This window comes from Cebus imitator, unplaced genomic scaffold (assembly GCF_001604975.1).
Source record: "Cebus imitator isolate Cc_AM_T3 unplaced genomic scaffold, Cebus_imitator-1.0 Scaffold337, whole genome shotgun sequence".
In the NCBI taxonomy this organism is placed as follows: Eukaryota; Metazoa; Chordata; class Mammalia; order Primates; family Cebidae; genus Cebus; species Cebus imitator.
In genome coordinates, this window is record NW_016107652.1 from 2,341,470 (window position 1) to 2,358,620 (window position 17,151).

Consider the following 17,151-nt stretch of genomic DNA (forward strand, 5'->3'; position numbering starts at 1 on the left):
TTTATTCTAATGGAGTGTTTTTCTCTGTAGGCTTCTGCATAGAACTAATGCATTCTTTTTATGGTCAGATAAATGAATGAAATTTACACATTACTCCACTCTTTTTGATAAAACTGTGGAATAGTTGCCATTTCAGCTTACTGTGTATTTCTTAGAGTTGTGGATTGGTGATATTAAAGTTCTCTTGATTGATCTAAAAAATAATTCTTCTATCATATGGTTCATATTATGATAGGACATGGTTTATTTTAGAAATAAATAAATATTTAAATCATGACAATTTCCCTTTGTTTTCTTCCCATTTTATATATACATGCCATGTAGATGGTAAGAAATAGTAAATATTATTCTTAAAAAGTAAAATCTTACATAAGCAGAATAAGTATGAAAAAGGCAATAAAATCTACATGAGAAATAGGACATGTTTTCCTTTACTATTTTATCCTTCTGAAAATATTTACAGTGATTATCAAAAGCATGCAAACTATTTTATTTCTACCAAAGTATTTTACAAACACCTTTAAACTGGTATTGCTCAATATATGCAAAAGAAAACTGTCAATTAACTTGTCACCATTCACTTTAGTAAGCACAAACGATCTAAAAAGAGGACACATATGCTGTCTGATCATAGTTTAATCTGAATTCTGAATCTGAAGGAACCAAACTCTTCAAAGAAATAAACATATTTGTTTTGTTTTTATTTATTTCTGTTGAATTTAGATCTGAATCATTCCTCAGATTTGCACTTCTTCTAAAGCAATGATGAATGTGAACATAGGTATATGCCTATAATGGAAATTTGTGAGCCCCGTTGAAATGAGGTCCAGAAGTTGTACTTCCAAAGATGCTTGCCTTCAAGCCAATTGCTTCCTCCCACTTTGGTGATCCCTGGTGCTGGCTGAGAGGACAGAGTCTAGCAGCTGCAGCAGATAAGCAGCCCATAACTGCAGAAACTCTCTGATAGGAGGGAAGTGAAAGCAGCTAACACAGGCCACCTTAGGAATCATGTGCTCTATTGCTTTGGCCTATAAATGATAATATTTCACAGTTTTCTTATGGTTTGCTTTTAAGATACAATGCCCACTGAGCCATATCATAGCCTGAGACAAAAGGAAAGATCAATAATACTGATCACATCTTTATTTAAAAATTTATTAGTCAATCATTTTTTGCATTTTGCAGTAATTATTATTTTTAAAAAAGATTCCACTAAATAGTATTTATCTTCATTACTAAGTTTTTTTGGTGCCCTAAATTTTGCACCTGAGGTGGGTAATTCACAGTATTTGTTATATTGGATTAATAACCCTGTCCTAGTGTATTTCGGGTGAGGCCTAATCATCTGTATTTTTTTTTATCGTTTCAGAGTTTGGGCACTGGACTTCTGCCTCAGAGGCACAGAGGCAGAGAATCATAAGCGCTTCATTTTCCTCCGCCTAGACGCACCACATCTTAATAAGAGAGCTCCTCACGTGTTGTGATCAAGGCTCCTTTTGTGTCTCTTTTGAAACCTGAGTCAATAGGAAGAATTGAGTAGATTTTTATTAAGTATATATTGGCATTGCTTTTCATCTCTCCTTGTAAAATCTAGAGAAGTGATATTCAAAATTTATCCCAAAAGAAGTTACTGCTTCATTTTTTTTTCTATCTCTTTTCTAAGACTTTTCAAATTGGCATTACTTTCAGTTTGAAATACCTATAAAAGCAAAGAAGCCAAAGGCAAAAGTGAAATGAAACATTACACTTTGCTATTAGCATAATGTGGATATCAATTACACACAGTCAAAATTTTTATTGCAAACACTTTATAGCTTGTTTATTCTTTTTAAAATATGTATTAAATATTTATTAAATACCCATTCTTTGGTGAGTCTACAAATAAAAACATGTTAGGAAATAAGAAACAATCTAAGCTTAGGTCTGGTAATGTAATGCTTAAAAAATAACCCCAGAGAAATCATAAAATATTTATTAGTTTCAAACCAAGTTAGATACTGCAAACTTTCTAAAGCTTTATGGGATCTCATTAATGCATAAAAAATTTAACTGTAAATCCATTATTTCCAATTTATATACTGAAGGTAACATTTAAAAGTAAAAAATATTATACATAAACTGAAAAAGTTTTGTATCACAAACTTGAAAAATCTTTTCCTGAGTTTTGCACAGCACACTAGAGTGTAATAAATCATAAAGGAAAAATATTGGATAAAATGGGTATAATTAACAAAACATGACAGGGAAATAAACATCAATGTTTTTCTCTTTCATAGTTTTGCATTATAAATTAAAGTTCAACATTACATCATAAATTAAATGTCAACACTTGAGTATCAGTTGATCTGGGAATTCTCAATGGGCTATGGGAGTACTAATTATGAAGCTTTTGGGAAATCAAACTTACCTAAATCTCTTGGAAATCCTAAGAAAGCTATGAACTAAATAAATATTATTATAGCAACAATTCATGCATTAACAAACCCTAAATATTATTTATCGTACTTCCTCCTCCTTCCTTTTATCCATGCAATAAAAATATAAGCAATATAGGCACAGACAAGAGATAGAAACTGCTATGCAACAAAAGAGCCATGTAACCTACAGCAACGATTTATTGAATCCCTCCTCTGTTCTTACAACTGTGCCGGTTATCAGAAAAGACTCACAGATCTGCGATATCCAACTCTCCAAAATTTCATGGCCCTTCTTTCATGACCCAGGCCTAGCTAAGCTTAGAATAACAAGCTGTTAGGGTCAGGCTGTTTGAATTTAGGACAGAGTGCAAAAGGAATCTTTTCTCTTTCATAATTAGAAGCATACATTCCCAGCTGTTAAGCAAGATTAAACCTGGTAATTACATAAATAGGTAAAACCAAACTCTGGATCATTAATTTGTATCTGGGATAGACAGAAGGATTAGTAAATATGAATGCATTAATCTGTTATAGAGTCTATTGCACATTCACAACTGATATGGTTTAGCTCTGTGTCCCCACTCAAATCTGATCTCGAGAATTGTAATCCCTAATGCCAAGGGAGGGCTCAGTGGGAGGTGAGTGGATCATGGAGGCATCTTTCCCCATGCTGTTCTCCTGATAGTGAGTGAGTTCTCATGAGATCTGATAGTTTTAAAAGTGGCAGTTTTCCCTGTGCGTACTTTCTCCTGCCCCCTTGTGAAGAAGGTTCTTGCTTTCTCTTTGCCTTCTGCTATGATTATAAGTTTTCTAAGGCCTCCCAAGCCTAGCGGAACTGTGAGTCAATTAAACCTCTTTTCTTCTTAAATTACCCAGTCTCGGGTAGTTCTTTCCAGCAGTGTGAAAACTAACACAATAACACATTTTCATTGTTTTCAGAAGTGTTGGGTCTCCTCCTGTTTCTATTCTGCAGGATCTCTCATGTTATTTAATTGCTTTCATCTATTCTCATTCTATGTGCTGTAGCAAGAAGGCCATATTTACCCCAAGGTTCTGCTGTTATCTGTAAGCCATAGCCTGATCATCCCCTCAAAAATATCTCCAGCAGAAAATTCACATTAAAATTCTAGGTTTTTATCTTCAAAAATAAAATTAAAAGTTAGAACCATCTCTAAAGTCCAAAATTTAATTCATGATTGTTTCCTTCCACCATATTCTTTATCTGTTTTTTCCTACTAATCAGTGACACATATTCCCCCTCATCTCTCAGTCCAGCTGCATTCTTCAGTCTCCCCAAAACTATGAGATGAAATTACAGAATTGGTATCCACAAAATGTGTTAAGAAAAATGTGTAGAAACACAAAATGATGGCATTGTGAACTTAATTTTGTTTATGGCCTTAGTAACAGTTAGTTACCTATAGAGCTAAATTGACAAAAATAATATTAAAACTTTATTTACATGAATGTTTACACACGGTTTATAATTTTTACTTTTAAAAATCTAAATGTTTACTGAACTTAAAAAAACTGTCAAATAGTCAAATATGCTTTAAAATTATTAGCAATTTTTGTGTAAAACATAATATAGTCACTTATATTGTCACTTATGCTTTCCATTTTTAGGGCAGCCTGAATTCTAAAGATCCTTGCCAAGTACCAATTACATTTTCTATTGCCTTTAGCTAATCATAATTTAGTCTTCTATTAGAAAGTCTATTGAAGACCAGTTAATTCATTAGTATACGCTTACTGGGGTTTAGTTCTTAAGTCAATTCTGCATTTTACTTTGTGGCTTTCTACCTTTGTTTAAATCTCTGTAATCATTTTGTTCCATTTCTAATAACATTAGATTGGTAACTGTACAAAGGGTATGTTTAGAGTGTGAAGCTAATATATTAACTTTAGCACCTAATTCTTTCTAATGATTAACTGACAGTAAAATTTCTTAAGTAACTTGGTAATCCTCACTGGGCAAAACAACAATCTATTTGAGTGAAGAAAGTGGAAAAAAAAAAAACCTTCCTTCTCCTCATCTTGGATATCTTACCACAGAAAGACACTCACTACAACATAAAACTTCACCAATAAACCCTAAAGAGCTTTACCTTTCCTATTCAAGGGAAATGTGCATGAATACTACACAGAAATTTCTTAATAAAATACATTTTTTCCTGAAAGGCTTTTATGTTCCAGGGATAGACTTCATCTGAAAGCTACACTATTCTCCTAATAAGTGAATGGCTTTTAAAAACAAATTTACAAGTTTAAAAACTATGGAAATCAGAGCTTAGAACTCTAAGGAGACATTACATAAGAAAGTACATGTCCTTAAAAATATTATTGATAAAGATCTTGTACTTTGAGGAATAACTTGGAGTAAATTTATTGAGGAACTCGTTGCTCTAATAAATAAATATTAAAATAAGGAAGTAATTGTTTACTTTTTTGGGCGGGATGACTCACAAACAACGAGCTTTATTTATGTTTTAATTTAGATTCAGGGAGTACATATACAGGTTTGTTCCATGGATACATTGCGTGATGCTGAGGTTAGGCACCTAATGATCCCATTGCCCAAGTAGTGAACACAGTGCCTGATAGTTTATTTTTTAACTCTTTCCCCCTCCTGTCACTCTCCCTTTTTGGAATCCCCAGCATTTATTTTTCCCATCTTTGTGTCCATATGTACCCAATGTTTAGCTCTCACTTATGCCTGAAATATACAGCATTTGCTTTTCTGCTTCTGCCCTAATTCATTCAGGATAATGGCCTCTAGGTACATCCATGTTACTGCAGAAGCACTTTGGATATTTCTCAAACAGCTAGAAGTAAGTTACTACTGGGTATATATGCAAAGGAAAATAAATCATTCTACCAACATGATCCCTGTATTCATATGTTTATCACATCACTATTCACAGTAGCATAGATACAGAATCAATGCAGGCACCCATCAATTGTGGATTAGATAAAGAAAATGTGATGTGTATACACCATGAAATAAAACACATCAATAAAAAGGAACAAAAACTTTTGAAATAATCCTTTAAATGTCCTTTTGAAATAATCATTTAAATGCATAGTGTTGAATGTAAAGAGAAAAGGAAAGGAAGTGAATGATATAAAATCACACTACTAAAAAGGATTCAGACAAAAGCTGATCAACAGAAATTTTTCCTTAGGCGCACGTGGCTAAGAGTGTTATTTTTCTTAGTGAGCAAGAATTGGGGCTGGCATACCCATAGCGTAAAATGTGCTTAAGCGTCTATATAGTCATTTTATATGCTATTATTACAGTGTGGTTCATTTCTTCTTAAATAATTTTATGTTTTTCTTATAAATTCAACTCTTTAGTTTTCCAAATGGGAAAATCAGATAAACAACGGACACCTGTTGAATTCTGGCTCCTTTAAAAAAAATCACAACCTGTTAATCACACAAAGCTAGTTACACATTATCTCAGCAAGGGAGAATACTACCAAACCAGTTGCAGTAGCCTCTCATTAAGAGAAGAAAGAAGTCAGGGTATCAGCAAGGCTTTGAATCTGATTTAAGTCAGGTCTTTCATTAAGTGTGGTAGGCATGGGGCGGGGAGAGGAATAGGCTTGATTAGGGTTAAATATTATAATATACTGGTTTAAGATTGGTGGATGTGACAGCGTTTGCATTTGAGATGAAGGAGCTGCAAAGACTTGGGAGTAAACAATTGGTTGATGTTATCTTTTCAAGAGTTTAACAATTTGATATTCATTTAAATGGTTTTCACTATACCAATAAAGTTACTTTTAACCTTTATCTTCCTGAGCAAAATTTTCAGGATGTCAAAAGATTTAAAGAAATTAGATCCACTTATATACATGGAAATAGTAATACAAGAGCATAAAATTGAAGATATAAGTTAATACTTTAAAGATAATTTTGCTAACAGACAATATATTGACAGGAGATGTAAGCTAACATAACAAAATTGAAAGAGAGGGAATGATAAAACAGTAAGTTATAACGGAAATGGCTGTCAAAAGACAAAAGTATAAAGTCAGTTTCAGAAGATAGTATTCAACAGGAAAAAAATATTAAGTGCAAAAGCTATTATTATGTATTACATTTTGCCAGAAAACCCAGGACAACCCAAATTCAATGAAATAATACTGATTCAAATAAGTTCAAATAGAATCAAAGATATTAAAGTATATTTAAAATAAAAGGTCAGTGGAAAGAATTTGAACATTACAGCAAACTAACTGCATGTATCTTTTATGACTTCTGTCTAAATTCCCTTGAAAGGACAAAAAGATACTTTAAAATGTATAAATCTATAATAGTGCTGGACAGTAAGAAATAGTGACAGAAGTGTAAGAAAAATATTGAGCAATTCTTAACAAGAGAAAGCAGACAGGACTGGATTGACAATTAGGCGAGACTAAGAAAAGTCTCATGAAGATATGGTGTTGGGGAGAGGGCCATGTAGGTGAGTGTATTGTGAAATGTGTCCCAGCATCATAATCAGAAGGGTTCTTCAGAGCCCTACAGGCTTATTTGAGAAAATGTCTTTAGGGAATCTGTGAAAACCAGCATCTCTCTTCTTGTGCCATTCTGCAAGGCTTAGCTGAGTGCAGCTCTTACATTGGCACACAAACTAAGGCAGCCAATCTTGGAGCCCTAAGGCCAACCCGGCCTGGATCCCTAAAGCCACCCTGTCCTGGAGCCCTAAAGGCAGGGCTATGCAGCAGGTCATCGATGGTCAGGAATGAAGAACCCTCTTCCAGGAGGACCTCTCAGGAGATAAACATGGTCATGCCGCTTCTGACAGCATATATCATTCCTTTGCCCAAATCACCAAAGATAGTATTAAGAAAGAAGAACCCGCACATACAAATAGGTTGATATACAAACAAATGAATAATCAATAGCAAACATGAAATAAAACATTTTTAAAAGGGTTTTAGTTGAGCAAAAACAAACAAAAGAAACACACACACACACACACACACACACACACACACACACACACACACAAATAATCAGCACCAAAGCAGCAGGACTAATAAAACAAACTGAAAAACACTGTAAGATAAATAAAACACTCTAGGAGACAGTGTGGTGGCTAAGGAAGAAGGACTGCTTGATCTCAGGAGTTCCAGGCTGAAGAAAGTTATGATTGTACTACTATAATCCAGCCTGGGAGACAAAGCAAAACCCATTTCTGAAAATAAATAAATAAGTTAATTTTTTAAAAAAATTTAGGAGAGATTAAAGGAATTATCTCATGAACAAGCTATTTCAAAAAATAATCAATTAAAGGTTATGAGAAGTAATGGTATAGGTTTTGGGGATGAGGAGAAGCTACCTAAGATTAGTTTAATGGCAAAATAGAAATAGCTAAGGAAGAAAGTTGTATTAGTATTAAACAAGCTGAAAAATCATAATCAGAAGGATAAGGCCAGGCACAGTAGCTTAGGCCTGTAATTTCAGCACTTTGGGAGGCCAAGGCAGGCGGAGTGCTTGAGGCCAGGGTTTCAAGACCAGCCTGGCCAACACAGTGAAACCCTGTCTCTACTAATATGTTACCCCCCAAAATTAGCATTATGTGGCAGCACACCTGTAGTACAGCTACCTGGGAGGCTGAGACACAAGAATCACTTGAACCTGGAAGGCAGAGGTTGCAGTGAGCTGAGATCACGCTACTGCGCTCTAGCCTTTTTTTTTTTTCAAAGAAAAGAAAAAGAATAAAGTGAATATTATATGAAAAAATGATTGAGAGACAAGAATAGACCGAAGCCCAATACCTCTTGCTATATTTTGGATGTTTTGTTCCCTTCGCATGTCATGTTGAAATGTGATCCCCGATGTTGGAGGCAGGGCCTAATGAAAGGTGTCTAAGTCATGAAGGTGGATTCCTCATGAATTCTTTGGTGCCTTCCCCATGGTAATGAGTTACCCAGAGATCCATTGTTAAAAAGAATCTGGGATCTTCCACCTCTCTCTTGTCATGTGACACACCTTTTCCCCCTTCACCTTCTACCATGCGTAAAAGCTTCTTGAGGCCTCAGGAGAAGCCAAGCAGATGCCAATGCCATGCTTGAACAGCCTGCAGAACCATGGGCCAAATAAACCTTTTTTCATTATAAATTACCCAGTCTTAGTTATTTCTTTAAGCAACACAAATTGGACTAACACCCCCATCTAAGAAAAGTCAAAGAAAAAATCAATAGAAACAAGGTGAAGAAGATAATTAAAAGCAACTAGAAGAAAAAAAAAACAGATAAAAATATATATGAGACTTTTAATTGAATAGGCACCAAAACCACTTCATAAAGAAAATTAATCAAACCTAAACATAATGTAATGGAAACTCTGAACATCACAGATAAAGGAACAAGGATCATATAGGGAAGGCTCTAACTTCTCATTTAGCAATAATCAATGCTAGAAGAAAGAGAGAATATTTTAGAGGAATAGAGCATAGAGCTCCATTACTAACCAAATTATCATTCTTGATAGAGAATCAACAGATTATTTTAATATACAAACCTCAGAAAGACTCCTTTCCACAAACTATGAAACAAAATCTTAAGTACACACTCCAACTTTGTAAAAACGGATTTTAATAAAAAGAAAGACATGAATTTTAAAAATTAGTGTACCAAGAAATTATTAAATTTATTATCAAAATATTTATTATACTTATAAAAATAAGAATTTATCATTGCTATTTAAAATATGCTTAATCTGAAAGGGAAAGTGATAGAAAAGTAAAATAAGTGGGAATTTGCTACTTTTCTGTTCATTTGGAAAATCATATCTAGGCACTCATAGGAAAATAAATAAATTATTATAACAAATTCTAAAAGAATGAGAGATATATAACCTTGATGTAACAAAACAAATACAATAAAAATTTAATAAAATATACAGAAAGTCAAGAAAGAAAAAAATCAATATAGAAATATGAATAATAAAGAGTAAAAGTACAGTTTGTTTCAATCAACAGTATATATAATAAATTCCAATGATATAAATCTCCATTCTCCAAGATAGTAAACATCTGGTTGGAAAAAGAAATTTAGACACAAGCTAAAATTCACCTAAAATTGAAAGATAGAGTCTCTTTTCCCACTTATCTGGCAAATTCTAGCAAAGTCAATCATGTCTGAAAACATTAAACACATAAGAAATAAAACTCAATGAAAAGGAATAAATCAAAATAAAATGCATAGCTATTTTCAAATTAAGTTAGAAATATTCCAGAGACTAAAAGAATCATAAATGGTTTATACAAGGTTCACCCACTGAAATACATAGAAAAATATTTTTTAATCTAAGTAGATAATAACATAAATTATGCAGGAAGGATATACAGGGGTAAAAATGGCGAGCACAACAATCATTTTAAAGCACCGTACAAGCAATATATAATGATTAACTGATTCATATCTAGCTGATTGGAAAACAGTGCATAAATAACATCTGAAATAAGCAAAGAACAAAGTTACAAAATACGTGAAGCAAAAAGTAATAAAACTCAAGGAAAACTGAAATAGTCACAATTCTAGTTGGAGATGAGTATAATATTCTGGTAACTGTGTAAAGGAAGTAGAACCAGAAGAAGGATGTGATCAACTATGTCAAATGCTATTGATAGGTCAACTAAAGTTAAAACTGAGAATTCACTATGGAAGTAGCTACAGGAGGGTCATTGGAACCCTGACAAGAGCTACTAAAGTGTGGAGAACAAAGTCCCAGTTGGAGTGAGCTCAAGAGAAAAGTGGAAGCAGAATTATATTAGTATAGAAGTCTTTTCCAAGGAGTTTTGTAAATAGAAGCAAAGTAAAGTGGTACTATCCAGAGGAGAATTGACATTAAGAGACCCCTGAAGGGTAAAAGAATAAGAATAGAATTCTCAATAAATAAAATAGTATCCTTTAGTTTGTTTCATGATGTTTAATTTTAAAAATCATTAAGAGATAGTGTGTTTTGTTTCTGCTTCTGCTTTTTAAAATAATTGGAGAAATAGGTTGCTTGTATGCTGATGCAAATAATGATGTAAGAGGGATTTGACAATAATTAACGCACAAAAGCAAGTTGCCAGAGCAATGATTTTAAGTACGTGAGGGAGGATAGAAGATGCTACACAAGTGGATGGATTGGAAACACAGGGTTTCATAGTTGTAACAGAGGGAAAGAGAGGTACTTCATCTTCAAAAGAAGCCTGCAGAAGTCCTGGAGCTGAAGAATTTGATGAATGAAATAAAAATACAAGTAAGAGCTTCAACAACAGACTAGACCAGGAAAAGAAGAATTCTGAACTTAAAGACAGATCTTTTGAAATATCACAAGCAGAAAAGAGAAAATAATAAAAAAGAATAAAGAAGCATGCAGGATTTATGGATTTGTGGGACACCATTAACTGTACAAATATTCATATTATGGGCATCCCAGAAAGAAAAAAGACAAGAAAAGCTGCAGAAAACATATCTAATGAAATGATAGCTGAAAACTTCCCAAGTTTTGGTAGAGAGAAAAACCTTTCATCTTTTTTGTTATCTTTTTTCTTTTTCAGCGTATGCATTTACAGCTATAAACTTTTCTCTTTATACTTCTTCCACTGCATCCCATAAGTTTTGTTATGTTACATTTTCATTTTCATTTGTCTCAAGGTGTTTTCTAACTTTCCTTGTAACTTTTCTTTGACCCATTGGTTGTTTCAGAGTGTTCCTTATTTTCCACATATTTGTAGATTTTCAGGTTTGCCTCATGCTATTGATTTTTAGTTGTATTACATTGTGATTACAAAATATACTTTATATGATTTCAGTGGCTCATTCTAAAGGGTGCAGAGTAAGATTAAGAGCTGACCACACATTAAATAAACAGGGATAGTTTAGATTTTCTCAAATATGTAAAGACTTGATTTTTTTTTCTAACTTGTATTCCATAATAGAGAATGTTCCATGTGCTCATGAGGAGAATATATAGTTCACTGTTTTGAATGGAGTGTTCTGTGTATGTCTGTTAGATCCAATTAGTCTATAGTGTTGTTCAAGTCCTCTACTATCTGATTGATCTCATGATTGGAAGTGACATATTAAAGTATCCTACAATTATCATGCTGCTATTTTTTCCTTCAGTTTTATCAAATTTTTCTTCAAATACAATGTTAACATTTTTGTTAAATGGTATTTTAACCTATATATAATGGACATTTCTGCATTTTGAGTTATGATAGATTTTATTTTATCATTATGATGAAGCAGGATATCTTTCTGACCCCTCCATGAGACTTGTGACATGGATGCCCTATTTACTCAGCTCACTACTCTCAACTCCTCACAGGAGGGAGTATGCAAGTGAATGCGGGAGGAACTGGAATACTTGAGCGCTAGAACCAGCTGGCCACTTTGGCACTGGCAGGAGCAAACTCCACTCACTCTGACCTGCTATGTTCCACCCCTCATGGGAGGGAGCATTCAGGTGAGTGGGTGCAGGAGCCAGGGCAAGCACTTTTAGGCACCAGCAGGAGCAAACTTGGTGCGGGTCCCCTGGCAACATCTGGGGGTGGTGAGAGTGACTTCTGAAGCCCCAGTGGGCATGTTACAGTACACTTTTAGCTCTGCCATCTGCAGACAGCTTAAATGTTAACAGCTCAGTGGGCCCTTTTATATCTGCACTTGCTCCTGAGCTCTTGTCCGGCATCCAGGAAAAATAAAGTTGGGCAAACAAATTGAAGGGTGGTAAATGCAGGGGATTTTATTGCCAGTGAACGTGGCTCTCAGTGGGAAGAGGAGCTGGAAAGACGGTGAGAGTGAGGGGGTGTACAGACAATCTTATCCTGAAGTTCAGCCATCTCTGGCTGGATTCTTCTCAGAGTTATGCTGTGAAGCCCTCTGAAGTCAAGCCGCTTCTCTCCAATGTCCGGCTGCTTCTTCCTCTCTGTCAGCTGAGTCTGAGGTCTTTATAGGCACAGAATGGAGTTGGGTGGGGCCATAGGTGGCTTAGGAAAAGGCAACATTCAAGTGGGGAAACAGGCATGTAAGTTCTCACTTTGGGCTATGGTGTCAAGATTCCCAGCTTGAGGGTAGGGCTTTGCCAGGGACCCCACCTTTTTCTGCATAGAATTTCTCTGCCTCCTGTCCCTATTAATAAGATATCACCAATAGAAACCCTTAAGATACTAAAAAAGACTTATCAACTGTGTTGGAGGCTAGTTGAAATAATATTATTCATAGTTTCATAGGTTGCAAGGATGAATTTTGTGTTTGTTTATTTTAGTTCTAACTTGTATGCAATTATACTGTAACACTTCTTACCATTCTAAGAGAGATGTCTGTTCCACTAAACTTAATACTTCAAGTTGCAAGAAAATCCTAATTGAATACACATAATAGGTCAACTTTAGAGAGTGGATAAAGAAAGATCAAGGATCAGAATGTATCAGAAGAAGGGTTTGGAGTCAAACAGTCAATGAAACCTTACCCAGTACTCCTCAAGGTGTTTATACAGAGCTATAAGTAAACTAGAAATCAATATGAAACAAGAGGAAAGGGAATTTCAAAGGAAAGGAGACAAACCATTGGAGAATAGAGACATAAAAAGAGGAAAAAAAGGAAAAGAAAGTCAATATTCAGAAGAAGACATTGGATAACTAAAGGACATAGATTCTATCATGAGACCCAAAGCAATACAGCTTTTAAAAATTAATCAGAGAACAGGCAATCAAAGACCCTGTTTTAACCCACCCCAGTTAAATAGCTTACTGAAAGTGATTTGGCCATATTCAGAGAAGGGAAAATCAACCACACAGAGCTGATCCATATATCAAAAAGAAGCCTGAAAAAATAGAACAGTTTTATTAGTGAAGAGTATATTTTGAATTTTCTAATAAATTTGTCTCCACAATATTTTAAATGAAATAAAAGTTCTTTTGCTCTATATAACAAAAATGAGTATTTCATAATATCTTCAAGATTAAAATCTTTAAGATAATGATTAGTTTGATATCATGAGACCCAAATTTTCAAACTTTGATATGGATGTGGTTAGTGAGCTATACTTCCCCAACTTGAGGGTGCAGTTCAAACTAGCAAATTCACACAGGTCAATAAGGAAAAGAAATGTCTACACCAGCAATAAAAGCAACATTTCTCATTTTATGTTTACAGGGTTTTAACATCATAATGGAGTTTAGATCACACTTGCCCGAAATAAATGAGTATGATGCCAAAGCCCAGTGGCAAGGAAACAATCAAACAATATGCCTAAGTTGTTTTCTTATTCAACTGATTCTGTAGAATGTGCTAGAACTGAAAATAAGCTCTGCTACTTGCCTTCCTGCAAATATGCTACAGATTAAATATTTTCTTGTGAGCTTTTAATGAAAGACTGGTTTTAATTATATTCACTTACTATGCAAATTAGGTTTGAATCAGCCCATTCATTAATATCCTCTCTGGGATAGCAAAATAAATATACCACCTAAATTTTATTAAACATGCTTAGAAGTCTGAGATATTACAGAATGTAAATTTTTAATTATGATATAAATTAACAGATTGTCTTATTGCTTGATACAACGGTTCTTGTTACCTGATGTAAATACTTGCAAATATCGCACATATGCAGGGTTTCTTTCTTTTGTTGACATTAACAAGAAAAATCTCTTTATAAAGTTCATTTTCATTTACAATTGTAGATTAGTCCTGCACATTTTTCCTCATTACATGCAAATCATTAATCACACAAAATGAATGCAGCATCACTTTTGTTCTCCAGGATGATGGGCTTTGCAATGAACACGTATTATCATAAATCTTTCTAAAAGAGTGCCTAATAGCATCCAATAACTTGGAACATCAGTGAGTAAAATGTAAAGTACACTCTCCTCCACCAGCTTTCACATCCGAAACCATCATCATCAATTTTCACAAGGACAACTTAAAACACGAGCATGTAAATGCACAGACCCATAGAATCAGTAATGCAAAACACATTTTCACATTTTCTACTGTTTTTCTCCTGAACAAGATTTCACAATGCCCTTTGTTTCTCTGTTGTTCCCTTCCTCTTCTAATGTCATTAGATCCTGATGCCCAATAATTAGTTCCTTGTGCCTTGGTAAAACAAATTTCCAGTATTATTTTTTTGTTCAGATCCAGGGTATTTTCAAACATTAAATTAAAGAAAAGATGAAAAATAATTTATTTTGAATACTAAGATATTTTTATCATTGTATGGCATGGTAAGGATTTTCAATGCACTTCTTTTGAAACTTTCAACCTTAAACCAAACAATTGTGATGGGCTTAAATAGTAGGATTTAGGATATACACATATACACGCACCGCGAAACAAGGCCAATTTTTTCATAACACCTAAACGGTCCTGCCGGTGCCCATTGCCAAGGTGAACGTAGACTCAGCAACCTTGTGAGATTATTCAAGAGCATACAATAAATATTCATAGGTCAAGACAGAAGAAAACAGATGTTTTTAAAGACCCAAGAGCAAATAAAAACAACCTCATAAAAATGTAATATACTCACATTTATTAAGCTGCATTTTGGAGTCTTCTAAAATTAATTTGCTCTTACAAATTATCTAACTTTGACCTCTGCATTTAGAGTCAAAATATTTTTATCAAAGGCACAATTTCCAGGAAACATTGAGATCATTTAAGGCATAATGTGGAAGACACGTTCACATAAATGTCATCTATTGATTTATGTTGTTGTGTTTCCAACTTGAACTAGTTACAGAATTACCACAAAAAGATAAAAGTGTCAGGCTCAGTGACTCACGTGTATAATCCTAGCTACTTGGGAGGCTAAGGTGGGAGGATCACTTGAGGCCAGGAGTTTGAGACCAGTCTGGGCAACAATGTGGACTTTTTCTCTAAAATTATAAATGATGAAAATAAAATTAGCCAAGTGTGGTAGTGTGCACCTGTAGTCACCACTACTCAGGAGGCTGAGGCAGGAGAATCACCTGAGCCCAGGTGTTCAAGGCTGCTTATAAGCCTTGATCTCACCACTGCACTCCAGCCCAAGTGATGGAGTAAGACCCCATTTCTAAAAAAAAATTAAGACATAAAAATATCAGGTTCTAAAATTTTCTGCAATTGAGATACTTATAGCAAAATAATTGCTGAGACTTATACTGAGGAAAAATTATGAATAGAAAGTTATTCAAAATTCTCAAGTGTTTCATAATTATTATAAAATAGTGATAATTTGCTGATTGCCTATAGTTATCATCCCAGTACTATTTTAAGCTCTAACTCCATTGACCTCTTCGAATCCAGATAATATGTGAAGTAGGCTTTTAAACCCCATTTTATGAATCGGAAAAATGAGCCTCGGGGCTTGAGACCAACATTAGCTTTGTCAGTCTTCAAACCCTGCTTTTTCCATCACATGCCTTTGTATTGGTTATCTTCCTTTTCTCTTTGCTTTAAACTTTTAGAGTTGATTTTAGTTTCCTTCTGCAAATAGACATAAATGGTTAACTCAGATATATAGTGTAGGTATAATAGCTCATAAAAATTAACAGCTGACAGATTCATAAGGATCACATCACAGCAGATATTTTGTGTGTTTTATAAAGGTAATCTTTACCCTTATATAGAAATTTTTTTTTTTCGAGAGAAAGGGAGAAAAAGAATAAAAAAAAAGAAAAGAAAAAGAATAAAGGAAAGGAAGAAGGAGGAAGAGGAAGAGGGAGAGAGAACAGGGGTGTTGCTTTATTGCCCGGGCTAGAATGCAGTCTAAAACTGGGTATGCCTGTAATTGTGTTTAATAATAGAGACATTAAAAAAAAAATGAGGGAAGAAAATAATTAACAAGCAGCCAACCAATATTTCATTTAAACCTGTAAATATGTGTGATGTAGTACTGATAAGAGTGTATATTTTGTGTATTTAAAGTGGAGAGTTCTATGAATGTTAATTAAGTCTACTTGTTCCAGATCTGAGTTCAAGTCCTGGATATCGATGTTAACATTCTGTCTCATTGATCTATCTAATATTGATGTTGAAGTCTCCCGCTATTATTGTGTGGGGGTCCAAGTCTCTTTGTAAGTCTTATATATCTGGGTATTTCTGTATTGGGTGCATATATGTTTAGAATCTTTAGCTCTTCTTGTTACATTGATCCTTTTATCATTATGTAATATCCTTCTTTGCTTCTTTTGATCTTTGTTGCTTTGAAATCTATTTTATCAGCAAAAATTGCAACTCCTGCTTTCTATTTATTTATTTTACCTCTCCATTTGGTTTGTAAATTTTTCACCATCCCTTTGTTTTGAGTCTTTATGTATCCTTGCATGTGAGATGGATCTGGATGTAGCATACCAATGGGTCTTGGCTTTTTTTGCCTGTCTGTGTCTTTGGATTGGGGGATTTAGTTGATTTAAATTTAGAATTAATAACAATATATTAATTAATATATGTGTGTTTGATACTGTCACTTAATGTTAGCTGGCTGTTTTGCCCATTAGTTGATGCAATTTCTTAATTATGTTGATGTTCTTTATTTTTTGGTATTTTTTTAGAAAGGCTGATACTGGTTGTTCCTTTCTATTTGTAGTGGTTCTTTCAGAAGCTCTTGTAAAGCAGGCCTGGTGGTGATGAAATCTCTGAGTGCTTCCTTGTTCACAAAAGATTTTATTTTTCCTTCGCTTATGAAGCTTAGTTTGGCTGGATGTAAAATTCTGGGTTGAAAATTTTTTTCTTTAAGGATG